The following is a 23874-nucleotide window of genomic DNA, read 5'->3' on the forward strand; positions in this document are numbered from 1 at the left end:
TTTGAAACTATATCAGTGAAAAAATTCCGTGGTTTGGAAACAGAGTAATGCTTTATATATGTACGTATAATATTTTTTTTCTTTTTTATTTTCAAGAATAAAATTAAGAATTCTGATTTGACTTCTGATTGTGAAAATGTTCCAGTATGTGATGTGTTGCCTATTTTAAATAAATCTTTTCTAAACGAGATCTTTTAAATGAAGCTATTGTATAGATTCCCATCATTGTCGACTTTTTGCCAGATTTGCTGATATCGTACATGGTCTAAACCCTTGGGATTACCGACCCTATGCGATAAAGATACTTTCAAACATTGCTATCTCTCGAATGTCTTCTTTAGTATTTTATTATGCTGAAAGTTTTATGAGACGACAAGAAGTTGTTTCCTTAAAAAGAACAGAGAAAACTATTTATTTTTGTATATATTTTAGTTACATAATAAAATTCTTGTTTATTTAATAAGTTTCCTAGTCTTTTCTGTTTCTTTATTAAAGTTTATTTTAAAACTTTAATTTGAATTAAATACATCATGACTCTTCAGGCAATAAAAATAAATAATTATTATTTTTCAAATTATTTAAAAATTAGTTCTTTAAAATAGAGAAAGCACTTTTTATAATTAAATATGTTTTATATACATTTTAACACAAGTTTAAATATTTTATAAAAATATAAATTTATAAAAGTAGTTCTTTCTAAAGTAGGTATACCATTAGGAAATATGTTAATTATGTTGACCAGAACTTTAAACATTTTTTTTACAAAAGACAAATTTTGATAAATACTCTTGAGGTGACTAATAAGTTGAACAAAAATCAATATTTCTCGTAAAAAAAAAGAAATGGTTAGCGAAAGTGACGTATTTCGTTGCTTTTGAGACGGCTCGATATCTCACACGAGATCGTACATTCTAAGATGACTATTTCAAGTTCTCTGCTGGAGCAACCATTTCCATCAAAAAATTCCTTCCACGTCATCGACGGCGCCGGCAGGCGACGTCGCCTTTTATTGCGGAAGGCGATCCGAGTTTCCTAAGGATCCGCAGCTGCGGCGCGTTGCCGCTTTCGAAAGAAGTTCATGCGAACGATCCAGCTGCTCGCGACAGCTCGTCGCTATCGAAGCTCTCCGTGATACCGGATGCAGAAGTTTTTCTCCCTTATATCGCCTTATACCTTGGTAATTCGATCCCCTTGTCTATTTGTTTGTTCCCTAGTGACGACTTTTACCATCGATCGACACCGTTCGCACCCTTACGCGCGCCACGCACTATACATATATGCAATCGAGAACCTCCGACACTTTATATCATCATCTCAGTATTCTCTCCCTCTTCCAATTCTTTTCCCGACGAGACTGATTATTCAAGAGAACAGTTAGCATAGTCATGACTTATTTCGCGTTCACCCTCTATTTGTGACAAGCGTTGGGACAAATTTATTTGATTAGATACATATATACAATCATGTAATGATTCGACATATTATTTATTTAACGGGTCATCAAATATATGGATAAAGCAAATATATCATGCTTGAAGAGATAAGCTAAAAGATATGTGTAGAATACATTATTATATATGTTATAAAATTATATTTTATAATTATTTCATTCTTTTCTTTTTCTCTTTTTATTTCTTTTTTTCCTCGAAATTTGAATTCATAATTAATTCATAATTTAATTACATAGATTATTTATCCAGATCACTGAATCAATATCTAAAAGTACCAATAATCACTGTAATATCATTTAATATAAAATTTATAGATTTTGGGTGGCTTTACATATCAACGCTTTACATAAATCATACAAAGCGGACACCATGTTATTGCAAAATGATACAGCCTTTTGCTGATTAATGAAAGAAGTAGCACGGTTAATATGTATGCCGATGGTTTAATGCGGCTTTGTCGCGATGCCTCCTGCGGCGACGTGCAACCGGGAATGGAAAATGAACAAAGTTTATCTCGGCGCGGATGAAAACGAGCGAATGAAAAACGGCTAAAGTTTGGGTACGGCGCCGCCGAGTTCCGGCAGTTAAATAGCTCATGAGTCTCTCGGAAGAAACAGCGAGCAGTAAGAATCCAGGGTACGATTTATTTATTAAAAGCGTTGGAATTGAGCGCAAAGTAGAAAATCGTGAGGGAAAAAAATGTGAGAATGTGACGATGAAAAGCCGAGGGCAAGAGGGAAATAATCACAAAAAGAGTATTGCACAAAAGCAATTGTCTTTAGATTATTGTAAATACAATGGAAGTTTGCATTATTTATATATTAACGTAGTTAATTAATTTGTTGACTTATATGTAATTCAGCAAACAACAAAATTTTTCGCGTGTTATTTTTTTTTAACATTGATATGATCATGAAAATAGAACTTAATAACTACTCATATAAAGGATGAAACCTTTTGATGTTAAATTTGAATAAAAACAAAATTGAATGGTTATTAATTAAAATTAAAATGATTGGATGGCTGTTGATTAATAGTAATTTTTAAGATACGACATTTTTAACAAATTATTATTTTGTTATTCGTTTGTTAATTAAATCTGATGAATAAACAATTTTAAATTGTATTGTTTTTTACGATATAAGAAGCAAAAAAAACGTTATTTGATATTAATTATCATTGTATTATATCAATTTGTAACAGTTAATTACAATTAATAATATACATTACACGAGTTACTGAGAGACAATTATTTTATGACAATAACATGTATATGACGTGTTATTGATTTCTCGGTTGAAAAAATTGTTTATGATTCTATTACAAGTGGGTATATACGCCAGAGAGTGCAACAAAATGTATCGGACAAGCTTTAATATATAGTCGGGATAACTTTACAAAGTTTTTCTCGTAATAAATGAAGAAGGTTAGATTAGCGCGTTATTTACACCGTCTACCGTATTCACGGGAACAAAAAGAGTGTCGAGCCCGATTCAAGGCTGAAAATTTATCTCGTTGTAGAATGGCGATGAAAGGTAGGTTCGGGGTGGGTGCTGGTGTTTGGGAAACCCGGTCGTTTTCGAGGGATGAAGTAGGGTCGGAAATGTGTGCGCGTGCGAGATTGCGCCATGTGTGAGATGATACCTTTTCGCATTTGATTGTCGGATTTTTACTCGCCTCTGCTTGCTTATAAGCAAAGCACTTACTCTGAGAAAAATCGCAACATTTGAAAAGAAAAATTTGATAATAATGCTTAATAAATTAAGAGATAAAATCTGATCTGGTTTTTCTAAAAGGATTTCTGTTGACAAAAAGCTTGGAATTTTTTTTTTTTAATTACATCATCTCTTTTATTTTCTACACATTTCTTGCACTTATTTCATAAACATTTTTTGTAAAATATTATGGAGAGTTATTAATGGTTGAAGAATATAAGAATAATGTATAAAACTAAGGCGTGAAATAATCAAATACACAACAAAATAAAAATAAAATTAAAAGAAAATATTGATATGGAAATTTTTAATTTTTACAATTCTACGTGCGGAAATTGGAAAAGATATACAATCTTTTCTATAATAGTGACCTATATTCAAAGATGTACTTTTACATTGTGCATCGTAAATATGTATGTTTGCTGATATCAAATTACGAAACTCCTACATTAATATTCATTTATTTTATATGAAAATACAATTCAATTTATTTTATTTAAAATTTAACAATATTTCAGGATGTCTACTCAAATCTTGTAAACAAATTTAAAGAAGTACAAATATCTACTTCATATTCAATATTCAATATTATTATTAAGAATTACAAAAATGTATTTCATATTCAATATTATAACATTAAATACATAAACTAAAATATATATATATATTTATAATATATTTTAAACGCATAATTTGCCTGACTAGTGTGAGTGCGACTGATGTCTTACTTTGTGGACTCACTAATTATTAAAAGCTCTGGTTTTATTTTTTATTATTGTATATAGTTACTTTATTATTATTTTATATAGTATCATTTTATATATTTTTAGATTTTTTCATAAATCAAACAAATAGTTCTAGCCATTAAATAAAAAAAATTGCGAACAAATTGAGATGTCAAGTTCACGCTACATCTCACTTTGTTTGCCGACGCTTTATTAAGCATTTCTTGCCAGATTTTAAGCGCTTGAAAGTTTCACACTAGTCCTACAAAAAGTTCTATGTGTAAAAATTATTAGAATATTACTCTAACAAATTAAATTGGCTGAGATGCTAAACGTATAAGTACTGATTGTAAGATAAAACGCTGGTCATATTTCGATTGTTCTATCGATTTTAAATTAGATTTCGTGTTATTTTTTTGGTGTCGTTTTGCAATCACTTATACTTTTTGAACAGAGTTCTAGATATACGTAAAAATTATTAGAATATTTATTAAATACAAATTAGATTGTCTGAGACGGCGAATGTATAAGTATCGAGATGAAACGCTAATTGTATTTTGATAGTTCTATCGACTTTAATGATTTATCAACTTTAAGATTTTTCGTGTTATTTTACAATCACTTTTAATTTGTAAAAAAAAATTCTATAAAAATTATTAAAATATTTTTTGAAATTAATTAGATCACCCGAAACGCCAAGTATGTTACACGAAGTCTCATTTAATAACATAAAATCTCATTTTAGGTCGATAAAACTATCGAAATACGACCATGCGTCTTACCTCAGTACTTAGGTATACATCCGACGTCTCGGGCAATCTGTTTAATTAATATTCTAATAATTTTTATGCAGTGAACTTTTTGTAGAACTATTATAGAATTCTTAAGCTTAAAACTGGCAAGAATGTTAAAAATATTGTCGGACAAAGTAAGACGCAGCGTGAACCTGACATCTTAATTTATCCTGATTTTTTCTCGAGCCATTCTTTTAATGATCGGCACTATTTGTTTTAATTTATCACAAATTCTAGAACACTATTAATAATAAAACCAAAATTCTCAACCATTAATAAGTTTCCACGAAATGAGACGTCAGCTTTGAAATGGAATTGCACGAAATATATTATGCGATAATCATGACACAAAAAATTAATTCTCCGAATAATACATAATGATTTACCTCATACGTAATAAATTATCCGATTGTCCCACAAAGCTCGATCCGATCCCAGGTCTGCTCATTTTCTCCTAATTCTTTGTTAATAAATCTTCCAAAGCTCATAAAACACTCGCGCGACATTTTGCACGACACTCCTGATTGGAATACATATTACGTTTATTGATACACGAAATCTATGTCGGGCCGATGTCTTTCCACTCACGTGTCACCGTACGAATGATAACAAAGTCACCGCGTTCAGCGCGTTTATATATACATACAAAATCTTCGGTGTGTACTTTGTCGCGGATTAATAGATATGTATGTATAATGAAACGAACGTCTTTCAATTCGACGCTCCTGATACTCTAGACACTCCAGACACTCCCGAAACTCCCGATACTGCCGATATTCCCGACATTCCCGACACTCGCGCGCAATGTTCACTTCCTCCTTCCCCCTCCTTCATACCGCAATCCGAATCACTGTTTCCGATGAATTCACGATTGTTAGACAAATCCCTTAATATTCGCAGATATCCGTCGACTCAGGTACTCCTCAAAATGTTACAAAACTCATGACGTTTTTATTTAATAGCTAAAATTATTTGTTTAATCTATTAAAAACTTGAGAATTATTAAAAATAAAATCAGAACTCTTAACAATTAATGAGTTTCCATAAGATGCCACTTTCACATATACGGGTTATTATTTATAATATGAGAACGTTATCAAATTATCAAAAAGAGAATTTTCGAAAAAAATTGCTTACATTCCAATAAAATTCCACGAGAATTCTCTGATTTTTCCAGGTAGGAAAGAAAGTCCTGAAAATTCCAGGTTTTCCATATTTTTCCAGAGAAAAGACACTCTGCATTTATATGTAGATTTACAAAATTTATATAGTAAAATTTAATATGCAAGATGTCTCTTCTAATCAACTATTTTTTTCTATCTACAAATTTTATTTCGGTTAGAAATTAATCATTTCTAATGAACTTTAGTTAATCTAATTAGGTTCAACATCTTGCTCCTTGAATTAAAATTTTAATAAAATAGAGACTTTCGTTTAAATAACGAATGAAATATTTTTATAATCCTCAATTTTAATTCATGATGTCTTGCTTTGATATTTTAAAAGAAAATCAACTGTAAATTTATTGGTAAGTAAATTAATTGGTAGGTAACAGGAAACGTACTTGATAAAAAACTTCTTACATTATTATCGTGTCGTGTTTCGACCAAAGATTGGGTCTTGTCGATGCGACATGCAAATGCATCGCCAAGTTATAATGCACGAGTCTCTCGTATGCGAATGAGGGGATTATCAAAGAGCACAAATCGAACTTCGCGCCTAATTTATGGATTCTGCAAACCGTGCACAGTTATCGGCTTATCGAGGGAGTGGAGGGAAGCGAATGGGAGAACCAAGTGCGAAATTATTCAGGAACGACAGATCGAATTTCGTCGTGCATACATAAGCAGTAGATTGGATTTCAAGATTTCATCCACCGCAATTATAATTTCAACAAGGCAATTCGGAACTTTCTCTGACTGTTTTGGCATTTTCTTACACAAAGCGATACATTTCAAAACGCTATAAACCGTTTAATTTAGTTTAGTCTATTGAATAGTATAACATCGAGATCTGCATCAATTGCATTAAAAGTTATAATTATATATACATATATACAATTTACTTGTTTCAATATTAATAATTTACTATTAATATATAAAAGCGAATTCTCTATGTATTGATATATATAGATCTTTCTCATATAATGTTCTAATTGTTAATCATTAATGTATCATTATAAAGATAATTGCAAGACATCTCTAAAATTATATTAAAAAAAAAAAATCAAAGTACGTGCACGATTAATCATGTCCAGTCGATCGATTAATCGTGTGTGATAAATTGGCATCTCTTTTTCCCCTCACATTGTCACAAAATAAACTGTACTCTTTCTTTTAGTCACGGCATTCAAAAATACGATAATGCCACTTGTTGTTATATGCTGAAAATATAACGAACCTTGGAAAAATAGTGACCAGAGAGTTCGTTTCGGGATTAATCCTGAGATTAACCTCAGCTGGGAATACCGAGCGTCGTTACGTGCCAAAGAGAAGACTACACGGGGGATTGAACGTCCGGACTAATCTCGTTCGAAATTAAGCTGCTTATCTTTCCCTGATATAGTACATGTATCCAGCCTCTTAGTAGACTCTTAGCGAGAGAAATTCCGGCTCTGTCTTTACGAAGGTATAAAGGATTTGTGTATAATGCGCTCAAGAATTTACTAGCATAACTTTACGGTACGTTGCGCGCGTTGAAAAACGTCGTCGTCGGATGCTTCGCATGTATTAATTTGTCATTAATAAGATTATACGTTGCGAGAAAGAGAGAGAGAGAGAGAGAGAGAGAGAGAGAGAGAGAGAGAGAGAGAGAGAGACTCGTCGCGCAAGAAACTCGGTACATCACGTTACCTCCGCTCTTTATAGGATTTTATTCGAGTTACAGTAATCCACGAATTTATGCGACGTCACATGTGCGCGGACGATAAGTACCGTTGTATATATATATATATATATAAAATGACTTTCTATGCATTTTGACATTTTGTTATGTATATGGTGTAGTGCGCATTCATGTACCTGAGCCCTTAATCTGCTGTGCAGTTGACTTATTCATCTCGCTAGATTGTGCTTATGTAATTAGAGATTTTACGTTGTAACACGAATTTGTACGAGCGCGATCCAACACAGCATTCCGATTCGGCGTTTCATTAGGAGAGACTAAAGAATCTTCCGCTTACTGTCACTGATCCTTGGTATGGAGTTCGTGAGGAGCTTACATATCAGACTACCAGCTGCATGTGTGCGCGCGCGCGCGCGAGTTGAGAGAATTGCGTACATTGGAAAACCTCGAAAGTATATTTTTCTCCGGGGATTGTCTTTAAGGTTGCGAAAAGAAAGCTAATCTCACGTCCTTCAAGATTAATTTCACTTCCAAGATCACGATTGGACAGAAAGATTAATGGATGTCGTATTCTGTTGAAGGAATAAATCAGGTTTCACCGATTTACGAAAGTTTTATCGGAATTCACTTTTTCAGAACAATCTACAAAATAGCCAGATTCCTCTTCCCTGTGATAATAGCGATAGCATTGAATAGTTGTTTTATATAACGGCATATGGGTCGTAGAAATATCTCTAGTCTCGTAAACGTGAACTATCGTATAATGCTGGCTAAATACACTATGAATAGTCCAACACGTATAATCGCATATGTGAAGTTCAAAATAATTACCAGAAACAGCTAGTTTGACTGTCAATAACGGACAATAACGTTGGCGAGAACGGTGACGAATCGAATTGAGTTGGAACGAATCGTTGATAGCATTTTATGTATTCAATCCTTTCCATAGATTGGATTGCATATAACTTTATCGCGATATGTATGCGTGTATATATATATATATATATATATATATATATATATATATATGTGTGTGTGTGTGTGTGTATGCATGTATATATGAGAGAGAGAATGAGCAGCGACGCAACGGTAACTGGATTGCGAAATGCACATCCGCGTGCATATACGCACGTATACGTGCGTACGGATGAGACACAGAGGTCTAGATACATCGGATTATGTCATCCCCGGAATTGTTTGCGTATATCAGGCTCGGGACATCGATATACGTTCTATTTCATGTGTGCATAGGCTGTCTCAAAATCGCCAATACCTATTATTTTGACGGCGATATTAAAAACTAAAAAATAGCTAAGGCAAATAATGATAATTTTAAACTTAAAAATAAGGCAAAGCGATAATTTCTGTTTTAATAAATAATTAAAAATTAAAGATTCACGTACTAATAGAAGCTTTAAAAAACTATAAAGACAACCAAACTGATTCTGCCTGTTAATTAATAATAAATGTATAGTAAAATTAACTCTTAGTTTTAACTTGAAAAGTATTGAGTTTTCTTTTATTTATTTATTTATTTTCTTTTATATATATTTGCCTTGTATTTTTTTTCTCATATCGATATAGTATTTTTAGCGATTTTGTAGCGTTCTGTATAGGATGCATGAATGACCCAGGGACGGAAGTGGATAGAATTACATGTGTCCGCTTCACTGTGCGTCATTGTCGTGAAATTACACGCAATGACGGTTCCGCTGTAGACTCGCATGGATTGAAAGGATCAGCATTATTCGCTAGGATGCGAGTTGATCAAATCAGAATGGATAGCCAGGGAATATCGCGGAACTTTCGGATTAATGGATCATCGCCATTTCGCGAGCGACACAGAGAAGCGATCCATTTTCTGAACAAATAATCTGTCCCGTGAAAACTTGTTACTCTACAATTTTATATTCTACGTGACTATTTTCAAATTATAAGCGTAAGTAATAATTTACAAAATTTAATGTGTTACGTATTTTTAAACATTCTTTCGAGTTTCAAACTAGGAAAAAAATGTGATTTATAATAAATTTATTTATATCGAACGATTCATTATAATATTTCAACTCATGAACTTCACATCAGTACATTTATACCAGATTTTAAGTCGATTTCTTTATCTTTCCATGTCGATTAAGTTTCTACGCGACAGCTGACAAAACGTTAACGTATACGAATTTTCTCGTTGTTCTAATTCATGACTTTGCGCGATCTGTTACTGTCATCGTTAATAATCTGACTCGCAATAATAAATAGAAGATATTTGATGACGTATGTATAGCAGCCTCAAAAACAATGTTAGATCTATATGAAGATGTCTCTCATAAGATCCATATTATATTCTATCAATGAATTAATAGGTTGTAGTGAGAGGAGTCTAACTGATGATTTAATTAAAATCACTTTAATCTTATGCTTCAAATTTTTAATCGCACATGAAACGGTATGAAGAATAGAAACAAGAGCGTTCCGCTCGTTCGCACATACTATTTTGCACGTTGGACGCCTGAGTGCATTATCGAGTACTTATATGATAACAAGAAATTTTGAAGAGAATAGAGTGCTTTTAATACCTGGACAATTGGTTGATGAATTTATAGACAAAAAATAATCAAAATCACAACAATAGAGTTTAGTTTGCTAATAATAGAGTTTTTATTATAAGAGACTGTAATTAACAATTTTTTACAACGTGCTATTTTATAAATATATAGATAAGAAAAAAAATTATGATACTAATATAATCAATATTGATTTTGGAAAATATAAATCAACATAAAAATAAGTTTAAAACAAACGTAGACGCGCATATACTTGCGCTTTCATAATAGAATCAAGAAATCTCTTTGAAGTTGATTTTAAAGATCTCAAGTTAATTATCTGAGTACGAAGATAAAAAGGGTCGTCCTTCATTGATTTTTTTCTCAGAACTTAGTAATTCAAAGCGAAAGTCTCACAATTTCCGCCGCACCCGCAAGTCTGCTCGAGTGTGATGAAATTAAGTGGTCGAAGTGCGTTTGGATCCGACACAAACGTCATCTCCTACCATTGCCTTCTCTCCTATCTCTGTCTCTATCTTTGTCTATCTCTTTCTTTTATGATTTTCTGTCCTTTCATCCATTCTCCGCGCCGACGCCATCAGCCAGCTTTCCTCGATTCTCGACGCTTCCAAAGACTTTGTTGAAATACTATTGCTATGCATCTCAAATATCGCATTCTCATACTAGCAATGTACATATAGATCTAGACGTATATTGTATGTAAATTAATGGAATGTGGTTAGTTTATAGAGAAAAAAATTGGCGTCACAAAACACGATTAAATTTGGCCAAAATTTTTACAGTAATCGAATATAAAAATAAATCAAATTTGCTAAATTTATTTTGTAAAAGAATTGTTACATTTATATTCTGTCGGTTTTCTCATCAGTTATCATGCGATGGAATTTTTTATATTTTTTTATACATTTTTTACAATTATAATATATATTTATTTATTCGCAATATTTAATTTTAATATTGCTTGTCGTTATTATGAATTATTCTTCACATATGTGATAAATGCATGATATTTTGTCAAGTAAATATGATATGTATTTTATTGTATGTCTTGATATTTGTTAATCTTAGAATCAGATGCAAAAATCTACTTTTTCAGCAGTTATACCTTTTTTTTTTTTTTGACATCAACATTAAAGCAAAATATAAGCGATGTAAAGAGATTAAATGTTAAATCATTTCGAGATGGAAAAAGTTAAATCAAACTATATTTTCTTCAACTATCGTGCGAGAAAAAGAGCGCGCTCGAAAATTTGGTACGTGCGGTATGAATTCCTCGTTACACTGGTGATATTTTCTCATTTCCCCTTCGCATCGCTGCGACGTGCTGTATCTTCCAACATCGACCTCGACGACGAGAACGCCGACGACGGCGACAAATATGTCGAGGTTTTTCGTGAGGTACATCATCATTTCGATGAAAGTCCAGTATCTCTGACATATACGTATATCTTTCAAATTTGGTACACGGTTTTATTTATCCGTTGAAATTTCAGCCCTCATTCATCCCCCTTATGCAAATCTCTATCTCATTCAAGCAGGATTAATAGTTCAATTGGCTAAAATATTAATTTTTGTAAGTTTCTTGCTCGCGTGACTAACGAATATAAAATATTACGCGCCGATGTACGGTCGATGACACATCGTGACCGACTGTTGCTTTTCTTCGCATGAATGGTGACCGCGGAAAATGTGGTGGAAAAAACATGAATTATGACAAGTCACGCGGCGAAGACTGTTATTTACAGCCAACTCGACCAAGGCAGATACTCTGAAATACATATATAGCACCAACCGCGAAAACGGTAGAAAAGCTTAACGTCCAAAGAACAAGTTTCATCGGATCTTCTGTCGCGGTTATGACTTCTTGAAAAATACGACGAAAAAGCAACATCCTTTTATCCGAGATCTTAGATACAAATATACACTTTGTGACACATATAATAAATATCGGATGTGTGATAAGATTAGAAGGAGATAGCATCGTAAATTTTTAAAAGCTGACTTGGAAGGATTTATTAGACTTTCTCGCCAAGGTTTCTATTATAAATACAATTTAGAATAAGATTATTTTTTATATTATACACTTACGAAGTCTTTTAGAATTCTTCTTTTTTTAGCGACAAAAAATTTATCCCAAAATTAACTAAGATCTCAGGACAGTTATTTTGGTAGCTTTAACTAGATTCTAGACGATCTATCGATTCGGCGCGAATCACTGTGTCGTAGATAATACTCACGACAATGGCAGGGAATCGGCGATAATTTTGCGGGATCCGTCTGTTTCTGAGGTCAGTTCGGCGGGACAAAGCAACTGCATCTATTCAAATATCTGAGAGCTCGCGCTTTCATGATTAACGCGACCTGCCTACCCGATAAGACATCTGGCAACCCCCAAATTTCGTACGTTCCAGTGTCGTGGTTGCTCGCTCCGGGAATTCCAACGTCGCCTGTGCGAACAATGCTCCGTTCCCGTAGGTTCCTGTTGTGTTTACCGAAGAAGTTTACCCGCTTGAGAAACATCGCTTGTAACGCGACGAAAAGTTCACCAGTCGTAGTCGACTGGTTGTTGTATTCCTGTGCGATTAAGCTTTCGTGCAATGCAATATTCAATTTTCACCTTAGCAGCAAACACTGTTTAGGTAAATTTCTATATTGTACATGATGCATTGTATTACATTAATAAATAAATATAGAAAGCAACTTTGTATTTTAACCGGCAATATTTTAATATTCATTATTCCGCACAAATATATTTTGAATAAATTGTTACATATTAAATATTTTATTTAAAAATATACTATTTTAGTGTGTCTTTATAAACTGACGAGTATCGTAAAATTATTATAATCATTATATAGATATTTGAAATCTTAATAGGTAACAAAGTAATTGTCAAACTGCATATAAAATAACAAAATATAAATTAAGAATAAAATGCGCGTATGTCAATGCATCAATTTTATCTATGTAAGAAAATATCAATTTTTGAAAGAGCATTCTTCTGAAAATGTACATATACCGTGATCCTGAAGATTAAAGATAAATCAGAGTTTACTCTGAGAAATTGCGTTTTCATGTTCGATTTACAGCTACGAAAAATTTCATCTTCGCTTTTCGGAATTTGATGCTCGACGTATTTCTACTAAAAGATGGAGGAGCACGCAAAACTTCAAGAACAAGCCGGAGTATATCGGCCACTTTACACAATTTACTTCGCGGACCAGCGGACTCCGAAAATGGGGTTCGTTTACGTTATGACGGAAGACCGAGCCGCCGAAAGCTTAACTCGCGGCAATCATATATCATCCCCACCTCCGAGCATCATGAAAACCCTCCCCGAAACCATAACTCTCGTTCTCTTCTTTGTTTTATAAAAACTTTATGGGCCAAGATATTAGATACGAGCCTCTTATGATCGTGGGCATCCACCTAGTCCTCGCCGCGAGCTACGAGAAGTAAAACCGACTTTTTCGGTAATCCACAAAATTCGCAGACCAATATATCGAGAGAAAGAAAATTTGTTTCTGCCAATATTTTTCATAAGAATATTGTAGATATTTATTATTCATATCATCTTCTGTTAGTATCTTTCACTCCAGTGGATCGCATTGAAGTGAGAGACTGTGCGGTTTAAAAATTTAGAGATTTTCTTGTTTTCTTTTTACTATTTGTCACTTAAAAAAAATAATCCTTTATTACGATTTCAAGTGAAAAAATTGGGAAAATATTGTCAAACCATAGTGCAGTTCGTGAAAACTTTGGAAATATTTTATATTGATATTTAAATCCTACATGACATTTATCAATAAAACAATTGTGAACCATGACTTGTTCCGTATACTTCAATAAACTGGAATACAATATAAATTGTTATAAAATCATACCATATTGATAGGTTTTACGGAAATAAAAAAAAAAATTATAAGAATGCATATACGTGATTTGATGATTCAAATTATTTATCCGATAATACTACGTATTTCTAATTAAAACCATAAAATAAAATATATTTTCTAGTAACGAATAATGACAAATTAAGTTCTTTTTGTCGAAAAATCAAACTTGTTATAAAAAAAAAACGTAAAAATGACTCATAGATAATATTAAAAAATACAGATCGTATTAATTATCAGACAAAAAAACTTTCACATCAAATTGAAATCATAGATTGACATAAAGCTCTCTGAGTGAGTTTAACTTTTAGTTTCTGACTGAACTCTCCTGGTGAAACCAGAGCCAAGTGTATCTCTCGATGAATGTCAATTCGAGAGCGACTCTCGATGAAAGCTCTCTCAATCTAGCCGCGTCCACCTAGCCTCGGGCAAGAGAACTTTATTCGCGGGTTTATCATTGCGACCAAATTTTTCATACTGAATTGAAACCGACTGGATTCTCGGCCGAGCAATCGGGCAAAGGCAATGGCGTTTCCGGACTACGAAAATAAATATCCGAGCTTTCAGGAGAAAATGTGCGCGGTTCGACATATCGACGATTGCGGCGGGAAAGGATCGGATGAAACTTTAATCCATCCGTTGATATTCGCGCGCGCGCAAGCATAATATACACACGTAGAGGGAAAGGGAGTTCAGGAAAAACGTAGACGTAGCCCCAGGATTATACGATTCCTCGTTTCTTTTTTGTTGCTCTTTCGCCGCGAGTTTCTTCGGTACTGGCATTTATTTTGCAATAGCAGCGGATAAATATTCATGACGTGCGCTTTAACCCACCGCCTCCCGGCATCTATGACACATCGTGGCGTAACCACGTACGCCGTTACAGGCGAGATATAATGGACCGCCACGCGCGTGTGTATAACCGCCTCTCTCCTCTACTCCGGACGGCCGGACGCGATTTATATGAATCGTAAATAGGCGCGTCATGTATGTCGGCCGTAATTCCTTTCGCGCGCTATTTCCGCGGAAAGGTTCACGTCCCCGTTTTTCCGTGTTTGCAATCATTAAACGTCATGAGTGGAAAAAATGACCAGACAAAAATCCCGGTGATAGTCAATATGGATAATGGCTGGGCGCGGTTATAGATGTATATCGACGCTCGCATACCGGTCGCAATATACGCGTCGGTGTGGATGATGCTTGATATCTGACATTCACGACCGATAGTGCGAATGTGCGTGTTATCGATTCAATAACAATGTGAACTGTCAAATTAGAGAGATTATTCGCGTTAATTGGAGATACAAATGAACTGTTAAACGGTACATTAACTTCATTCTAATAAAGATGATCTTCGAAAATATTTAATTTAAAGTATAATTATATGCAGTTACATATTATTTCTTTATGATTTTCAAAAGAACAACAATGAATATAAATAAAATAGAAAATTGAGAGTTTTCTAAAAAAATAAAATCTTTTTGTATTTATTAAAATAATAATGTAGAAAAAATGATATAAAAAAACCATAATTCTTATACCACAATTTTTTGTTTATATGTATATTATCTTAAATATTTTCATTAGACGTAAATATAATTTGTATTTTGTTTCTTAATTTTTTTAAGATTCAAACAGGAAAGTTTTAATGATTATAGACAAAAGAAACACTGACATAAATTCTTGTCAATATTACAATATTGCCAATTCTTTATAGTTTCTACTAAAAAACCGGAGAGAATATTTAAACTTTCTACTTAATCGTTTCAATTGTAAAGCCAAACTACATCACAAAAGCGGTTTACTTAATCGGATCGACATCCATTGCCTCGTTGGGTTACGAGGATTTGGGCGATGTTTGTCGGATCTCATAACTCTTACCAGATTAAACGCAAACCAATAGAAATCAAATATTTCGCAAAATAAGAAAGAAAAATAAATTTAATAGAAAGATAACGATATAAAAATAATCGATTTTAACGTATAGCCAAAAATACAATTCGAGCTTAAATAAACAATAGAAAAACAATTCAAAAGATCCGCAGTAGTTGAAACGACGATATATAAAAATACCAACAAAAAGAGATATAAAAAAACACGGTATAATAACAAATCGCAGTTTTTCCGTCCGGAAATGTATTTCTGTCCGGAAAGCTGACTGCATCTCGCAGTTTCGAAGTTGTTCATTAAATACTGGGAAATTATTCAACAGCGTGAAAGTATCTTCGTAAAGAATCACAATGTGCAATATCCGAGGAATTTGAGTAACGCGTAATAAGTTACTTTTCATTCAATGGATCTTCTCGACGTTATAAAATTTGTTTTGTCAAAATTACAATATTTTACTATTACATTGCTCGATTAATATATACATATTTGCATTTGTACATGCATATACATTGACATGTATTCTAACTGTAATATATTATATATATATATATATATATATATATATATATATATATATATATACATAAGATGGGCCACGCATTTGGCACGAGTTCTAACACTTGTGTCGTTGAAGATAAAAGAAATGGTACAAGTTGAATAGTATAACAATATCTATTTATTTATTGACTCATTTTTTCCTAAGTGTAACGATGTATATAATTTTCTTATATAATAAAGATTGATTTTGACCATTATATATGTTATCATAATCTTTTAATATTCAATTTTAAATATGTCTATGTAATTAAATATTAAATTAGATTTTTATTACCTTTTTTGTTATCTGTAAACACACTCTTGTGTGAGATTGGCTTGGGAAATTGTATTGTCACGAACACTAGTCTACCTCATTGGTCTGAGATTGTGTCGTAAAAAAAGTGTGTGACGAGTGAGCGCTGGTCGTCGAGGTGACTTAAACGTTACTTCTGCGCGTCTCGTAAAAGGAACTCTTTTGGTCGAGAGATATAAAAGCACGCGATTAGCTGGGTCTTTGGAGTGTTTACTCTCTTTCTCTTTCTCTTTCCCTTTCTCTCTCTCTCGCGCGCGCACACCCACGGATAGATGAACCGTGCTTCGAGGTGGAAATAGCTAAGTTCAGTGCAAGTTTCAAGTTATGGACAGTGTATAAAAGTCTACATTTACACGTTCTTTTCGTCTGCGATAAAAGTTCCGTAAATTATGTCATGCGCTACACAATAATGCCTTTTTTTGTTAATGTTGCACTACTACAAAAGTAGACATTTTTTTACAATAAATATTTTTTTTCGAGATTTTTTTATCTGATTATTGGCAAAAAACATACACACATAAATGAATTTATTATTATCATATTATATTTATCCTTTTATAAGATATAGCTTTAACATTAATATTTTATAATTATATGTTTTAAATAGTTTGAATAAAATTTTTAGAAAATAAATTTCAGTAATTTTGTAGTATTTAAAATATGGACTTTCATCATATACTTAGGAAAAACATAGGTTTAATATAGTTTTTCATTTGCGCAAATAATAAAATTGTACTCGACAGTTTTTTACTTTTTTTAAAAATCGTTTTTAATAAATAAAATTAAGCTTAACACTCACCAGTCGATGCGCAACAGCAGAGTTGATTCACTGAAGCTACTAGTTGATCTGTAACATACAAATATAAAATTTAAAATGTAGCAACGCTAATTAATAAATAATATTTTAAATAATTATTATTTATAATTATTATTATAAGTATTATTATGTATTGAATAAAGTAAAATAAATTATAAAATAACATAAATTTAATGTATAATAATAAATATAAATCTAATAATTATATAATAATTTCCGAAAAAATTATTTTTTTAAACAAACTTTTATGATATTATAAATTATAAAAGTTCTTTTTGAATTTTTATTTAAGAATATTTTTAATAAATAAACTAAATAGAAGACTAAAGTAAAAACATGTATACAAATATTCAAATAAAAATAAATTAATATTTCAAAGTTGCTCCGCTGTTGCCTGATACTTCCTAAGGCTCCTTCTCCCCTCAAGTTGTCAGGGTTCGTTGCACTCAATCGCGAAAGTATATAAGTTCATTACAATTCAATACTGTTTCATTATACGGCATGATAAGAATAGACGTGCGATATTTTGCACGGCACTCTCGAATTTCAACGGTAACATTTTGCATTAGCATTCCTGAAATAATTTAGACACTACGAACTATCTACAGCAGGATAACAAACGAAAATGCGATACTTTGTGTATTCCCGAATTAATGAAGACGTGACGCATCATTTGCGACACAATGACAAACGGATGTATTATTTAATGTATCGAACGTGCTCGCCACATATAAATCATTTGATTGATTATTATCAATATCGACTCGTGATAATACAGTATTTTTGGTACTTATAACTGCCCCTTTAAAATATATTTTTCGGGTATTGAGTCCTCCCATCAACGTCAAGATGTACTCAATGAGAGGGCTATATTATATAATTTTGTAATATAGTATAATTTATAATTGAATTTCTAATTAAAAGATTATATATATATATCTATATAATCTTTCTTCCACGACGCAAGAGAATATAGATATGCTTAAAATATGAGAATTAAGCATGCTAATCAATTATCGTCTTATTGCTACAAAATGTATATATTTTTTAAATTATAAAATAAATTATAAAATATATATTATATTGTAAATGATATAATATAAATGGCAAATGGTTTGTTTAATCAAAAATTAATTATTAATTACTCGAGTGATTATTAATGTCGATTGATCGTGATTGAAATACACAAAATGTGTATATGAATCATTACAAAATAATTGTTATAAAAATAGAAGTTACTTGCAACAAAATGGTAATTTATAATTTTTATTTTTATCACTTCAATTTCTACTTTGAATGAATAAATTGTGCTAAATATTGATTTCGATAAATAGTTATCAACCTGATACATTTAGAAATCTTTAATGAGTTGATGATTACTAGTTATTACTATTATAATTACTAATTGTTATAATTTGTATGAAAATTGTATGGCTATGAAACATTGTTTATTTAGAACAGAGTTTATTATTTATAACATGTATTATATATGTGTGGATTATATTTAGATATAATCTGAAATAATATAAATTTATTATTTTAAAATTAAATTAAAAAATATAATTTAATATTCACTCTGCATATACTACGCAACAACACAGTTATTACAACAACATACAAAATATGAACATATATATAAATTATAAAGATATAATATGTAAGTTTAAAATAATTAGGTAATATTAATAAAAATAATTATTGTGCATAGAACTAAATTTTAATTCCTTAAACAGATTTAAATTTTTAAACACAGATATTTAATTAAAAAAATGTGTTTAGATATATAAAACTTTTGTAAAATTTTATAAATCTAGGAAATATAATTTTTATATATATTGGTAAATCTATATATATATATATATATATATATATATACAATTTTTAAAAATATTTTAAAAATATGATAAAATATTTTATAGATATTTATATACAAAACAAAATAGTAACACAATGATATACGATATATATAATTTTTAAAAAATATTTCAAAATATTTTAAAAACACGATAAAATATTTTCTAGATATTTATATATGAAAAAGAATAGGAACACGATGATGTACGAAACAGCTCGCAGCCTATCTCTTGTCGCGATATTTAAGAGAATTTTCTCACAAGAATTATTTTTATCTAAATACTAAATATTTAAAAATAAATATTTTAATAAAAAATAGATTGAAAATTATTAGAATCCATGTTTTATTCATGTAGAAGATAAAATTGATATAAGTATATCTCTATAGAATTTCGTAAAAGATAGAGACAACCTAAAATTATAGAACTATAATTATAAAATTAGACTGAAATAGATAACTAATACTTGATATACATTAAACGAAGTACTGTGCACTTAAAATGTATTAATTATTGATAATATAATCGTAGTAAATATCCATATAAACAGGCAGATAGCGAATTAAATCGATTTTACCTTACCTTCTCCTGCGCATATATAATATATGTTAATGCATTATACGTATTTTCACAATTTCATTGTGGCTACTCTCTACTTGATAATTCTAGCAAATCCTCATTAACAACCACGCGATGGTAACGATGAAAGCCTCGCTCGGTTCCCTTCGTTTCGTATCGATTGTGACTCGACCCAAGGGAGAATCAAGATTTATAGTCGTGGAACTGTCAGGCACTCCCTATTGGGGCTTACCCTCGGTTGATCCATCTGTCACAGAGAATATATCTGATCTGTTTGCCCTTTTTTACAAATTCATTTTATATATTTTTTTTTCAAACGTTTTTTTTGTAGTATCATTGTTGGCAAATTGTAGCTCGTCGAATTCGTTTCATCCACGTACATTTTCTGTATATTTTAAACAATCTTTGATTAATTTTTCGCTGACTCTCTAGGGTACTAGTTTGGTAACATGAATAGATAGAGCCTAATTAAAAATCATATAGATACAAAAAATAATGTGATGATGATTTTTAGAATGATAATTATTACAAACGTCTTGTCATTTGCATTTTTTTCACACATGGAACTAAGCGATAATTTACAACAACTCGATCTGTCTTTAATAAGACATTTCTATCTTATTTTCATATAGATTTATTTTTTTTAAAGCTTGACAGCAAATTAAATAACTTTTCCATTTGATAAAATTTAATCCTCAGGTCGCGATAAATAAAACATGCTAAAAGTCTCAGATACATTTTATGAACAAGTCGATATTTCATTGTATTGTAAATTCAAGATGAAGATTAAATTTATTCCAATAAAATTATTTCAATATTTCAAATTATATTTTCGATAAACTTTGCTCAGTGAAAACAATTTGTTTATGGTAACATTTATTATCAGCGAATCCCTTTTCAAAATAACCAATCCAACTGTGGAATCGATTCTCTCGTACACGAAACGATTCCGTTTGCGTATTATTCCGTTGCGTCTTCGAAAATATTTGCATAGTCGTTCGACAAAAGGAACGTGTCGTATGTAGGTAGATATAGCATCACATGTCTTTGTCACGGATTTTCGTTTGGCATTTTCGCTTTTCCAGTGTGAGCAAGGAAAGCGATTCGCTGTCGTTCTTCCGAGTCCCCTAAGATTCACACGAATGCTTTTCCGATATCCACATGACGATGATGGCACGTCGCGTACGCAAGTCTCTGTTGATGTCGAGAACACCAACGATCACTGACGCATTATGTACATACACTTTCGTTATTTTCAATGACAACTTCAATTCGAAAAGATAACTCAATTTTAACTATATTTTGCGAACGCACTTTCGTACTCACATGTATCGCAAGCGTATCAATAATATAAACTACTATATAGAAAGCTTTAATTCATAACGTATTTATTTGCAAAACACGTACATGTGCAAAAAAACAAATTTGCATACGTTTTATATTTTGCCAAGTGAAATTTATACGCCAATCGTACCATTCGTATATGTGATTTAAATTGAAATATTAATTCAAATAAATTGTGTCATACAATACTACTTTTTATCGTCTATTTTAAATAATTTATAAATAACTGTATTGCAATATTATATTTTTTACTTACATATTGCAAACTAGGACAATCTTTTGTAATTGAATTCACGCATATTGTACGTGTTTTAAAACTCAATATTTTAATTCACACAATATTGACAATACTCAACAATAAATATGTTGTTGAAAATATTATTTATATTATTAATTTTTTTAGTTTTATATAACTTTTTATATAACAGCATTTTATTGTATATAATATTCTTTATATTTTATAATACTATATTTTACAATATTATTTTTTAAACGATTATACTTTTTACAAAAAAATTTCATTATTTTTATTTTTTCTAGATATAGTTAATAACAAATGCAAAATGACTTTATTGTTTTTGCGATTATTTGTATTAGTTTTCGTTTATTTTATCATGTATGTGCATGTTGATTGGATCTATTTTCTCCATCATTCTTTTATTTGCTTCAAATATAAATTATTGTATAACGAATAAGTTATCGCGGGTCAAAAACTAGATGCAAAATAGTAATGTATCACTAAAAACACTAAAAATATTTCATCCATCAGTGATGGCAGTTATGATATATAAATAATAAATCAGATGGATTAATTTATGTTAATAGTGTGCGCGTACATTACACCGTAAAAATAACATTACAAAGTACTGTACTGCTCCATTGCAAGAAGAAACGGACTATGATTTGCAAGAGATATTAATAACGTACGCCACAGCGTAAACAAAATCGCTCGATTCATATCACCAACAATATTTTTAGTCTACTTTTTCTCTAACAAATGCAATCCAATTAATCCTTTTTAACACAGCATGCGCTTTTCGCTGACGCGCTAAAACAGAGTTTCTTTTTATTTGGTAATGTATTGAACTCAATTTTTTTGCGGTTTTGCTGCGGGTAAACATTTCTAATAAAGAACGAGTTTCCGGAGAGTTTTCAGAAATAACATGCGTTTTTAAAGCGCCGAATGCGTTTCGGTTGTCGCAATATCGCTCTGCGACATATTTGCCGGAAAAAGGTTTGCTGGAAGACTTATCGTGTCGGAAGAACCGGCTCCTCTGCTCGAATGGTATTTTCGTGCAGAGAATGTCTGGAACGATATATCTCGGGCGGTGAATAATCGCGACTCAAAAACAAGAAGCGAGGAAGCGCGAGAGCAGAGAGATGTATTATTCGTCCAAGCGCGGCTGGCAACATAAATTACCAGCGGATTCGTCGTATGCGTGTGGCCTCGCGTATAGATGTGGGACAGAGAATGCAGGACAATCCACTCTGCCGTAATCTTATCTAACGATTGGACGAACGGAGCAGGAGAACGACCCAACGCTCGCTGCGGCGCGATCGACACAGTAGAAACAGACAAGCTGCGTGTAACCTAACCCGCGATTGTGTTCTATTACACCAGCAGAACCGACAGTGAATGACTGCGCGTTATCAGTAAGTGCAAATAATCTATATTTCCATCATATATAGTCCAGCGTCAAAGATTCATCACATTTAGCTACACATATACGTGACTGGATATTCAATGTTATGGCATTTATCTCAATGTCAGATGTTAATCTTATATGTAAAGTTTGCTTGATTTTTTTTACAATTTTTTTGCTGCAGTTGTTATACTGAGATTATTGTGTGGCAATAAATTATAGGTCTTCTGTAATCATAAATATTTTTTGGTGTCGATACACGTAATAGATGTGTTAAATTTCAGAAAAAATACATGTTCCAAATTTTATGGATAAAAACAATTTGATGCTATCACAAGTGAAAATAGATGAGATGTTTTATCAGCAGTTGTGTAAATTTTTTATATTTATAGAGTGTCTAATAATTCTTTCAACAAAATATACTACATATATTAGAGATATTGGTTTTAAATCATTAACTATCGTAAAAAAAAAACATCTCTAAAAAAATATATATACCTTTTTAAAAATAATGTATATTATAAAAATATGTATATTAATATTACTTTTAAAAAGATATTTTTACGAAGTTTTTCAATGCATTGCGATATTTTTTACATTGCTGTTATACAAAACACTGTGTAAGAAAAAAAATAACAATTATTATCATGAATAATAACAAGCAGTTTTTTGTGTAACATTGTTTTATGTTAACATGGTTTTGCGAATGAAAAATAGGGAAATTTTGCAGTGTGAATGCAAAATAAAGGAAAGAATTCAGCCATCGTAAATCACAGAATAAATTACCGGGTTACCACGTTTGTATCGTCAATTGTATACATGTACTACTCCGCTCGACTGCGCAAGAGCGTAACAGAACCTACTCGTTTTGCATGAAAATAAACCATCCGGCAGCAAGTAGCACTATCGACAAAG

General features: G+C 31.5%; 1 protein-coding gene and 1 long non-coding RNA gene across 7 annotated transcripts in view; one reads left to right on the forward strand and one right to left on the reverse strand.

The window, feature by feature from the left end:
- Window positions 1–23874, reverse strand: part of LOC140664171 (uncharacterized) — a 156898-nt gene that overhangs the window by 118441 nt on the left and 14583 nt on the right. For both annotated transcript variants that reach the window (XR_012046411.1, XR_012046410.1), the window contains exon 2: window positions 17523–17570. This is a non-coding gene — a long non-coding RNA (uncharacterized lncRNA). The remainder of the gene's footprint in view (window positions 1–17522; window positions 17571–23874) is intronic.
- Window positions 1–23874, forward strand: part of Kair1d (Kainate-type ionotropic glutamate receptor subunit 1D) — a 223521-nt gene that overhangs the window by 29414 nt on the left and 170233 nt on the right. The gene's annotated exons all lie outside the window — the stretch shown is intronic.

The sequence above is a fragment of the Anoplolepis gracilipes genome, chromosome 3, assembly GCF_047496725.1.
Source record: "Anoplolepis gracilipes chromosome 3, ASM4749672v1, whole genome shotgun sequence".
Classification (NCBI taxonomy): domain Eukaryota; kingdom Metazoa; phylum Arthropoda; class Insecta; order Hymenoptera; family Formicidae; genus Anoplolepis; species Anoplolepis gracilipes.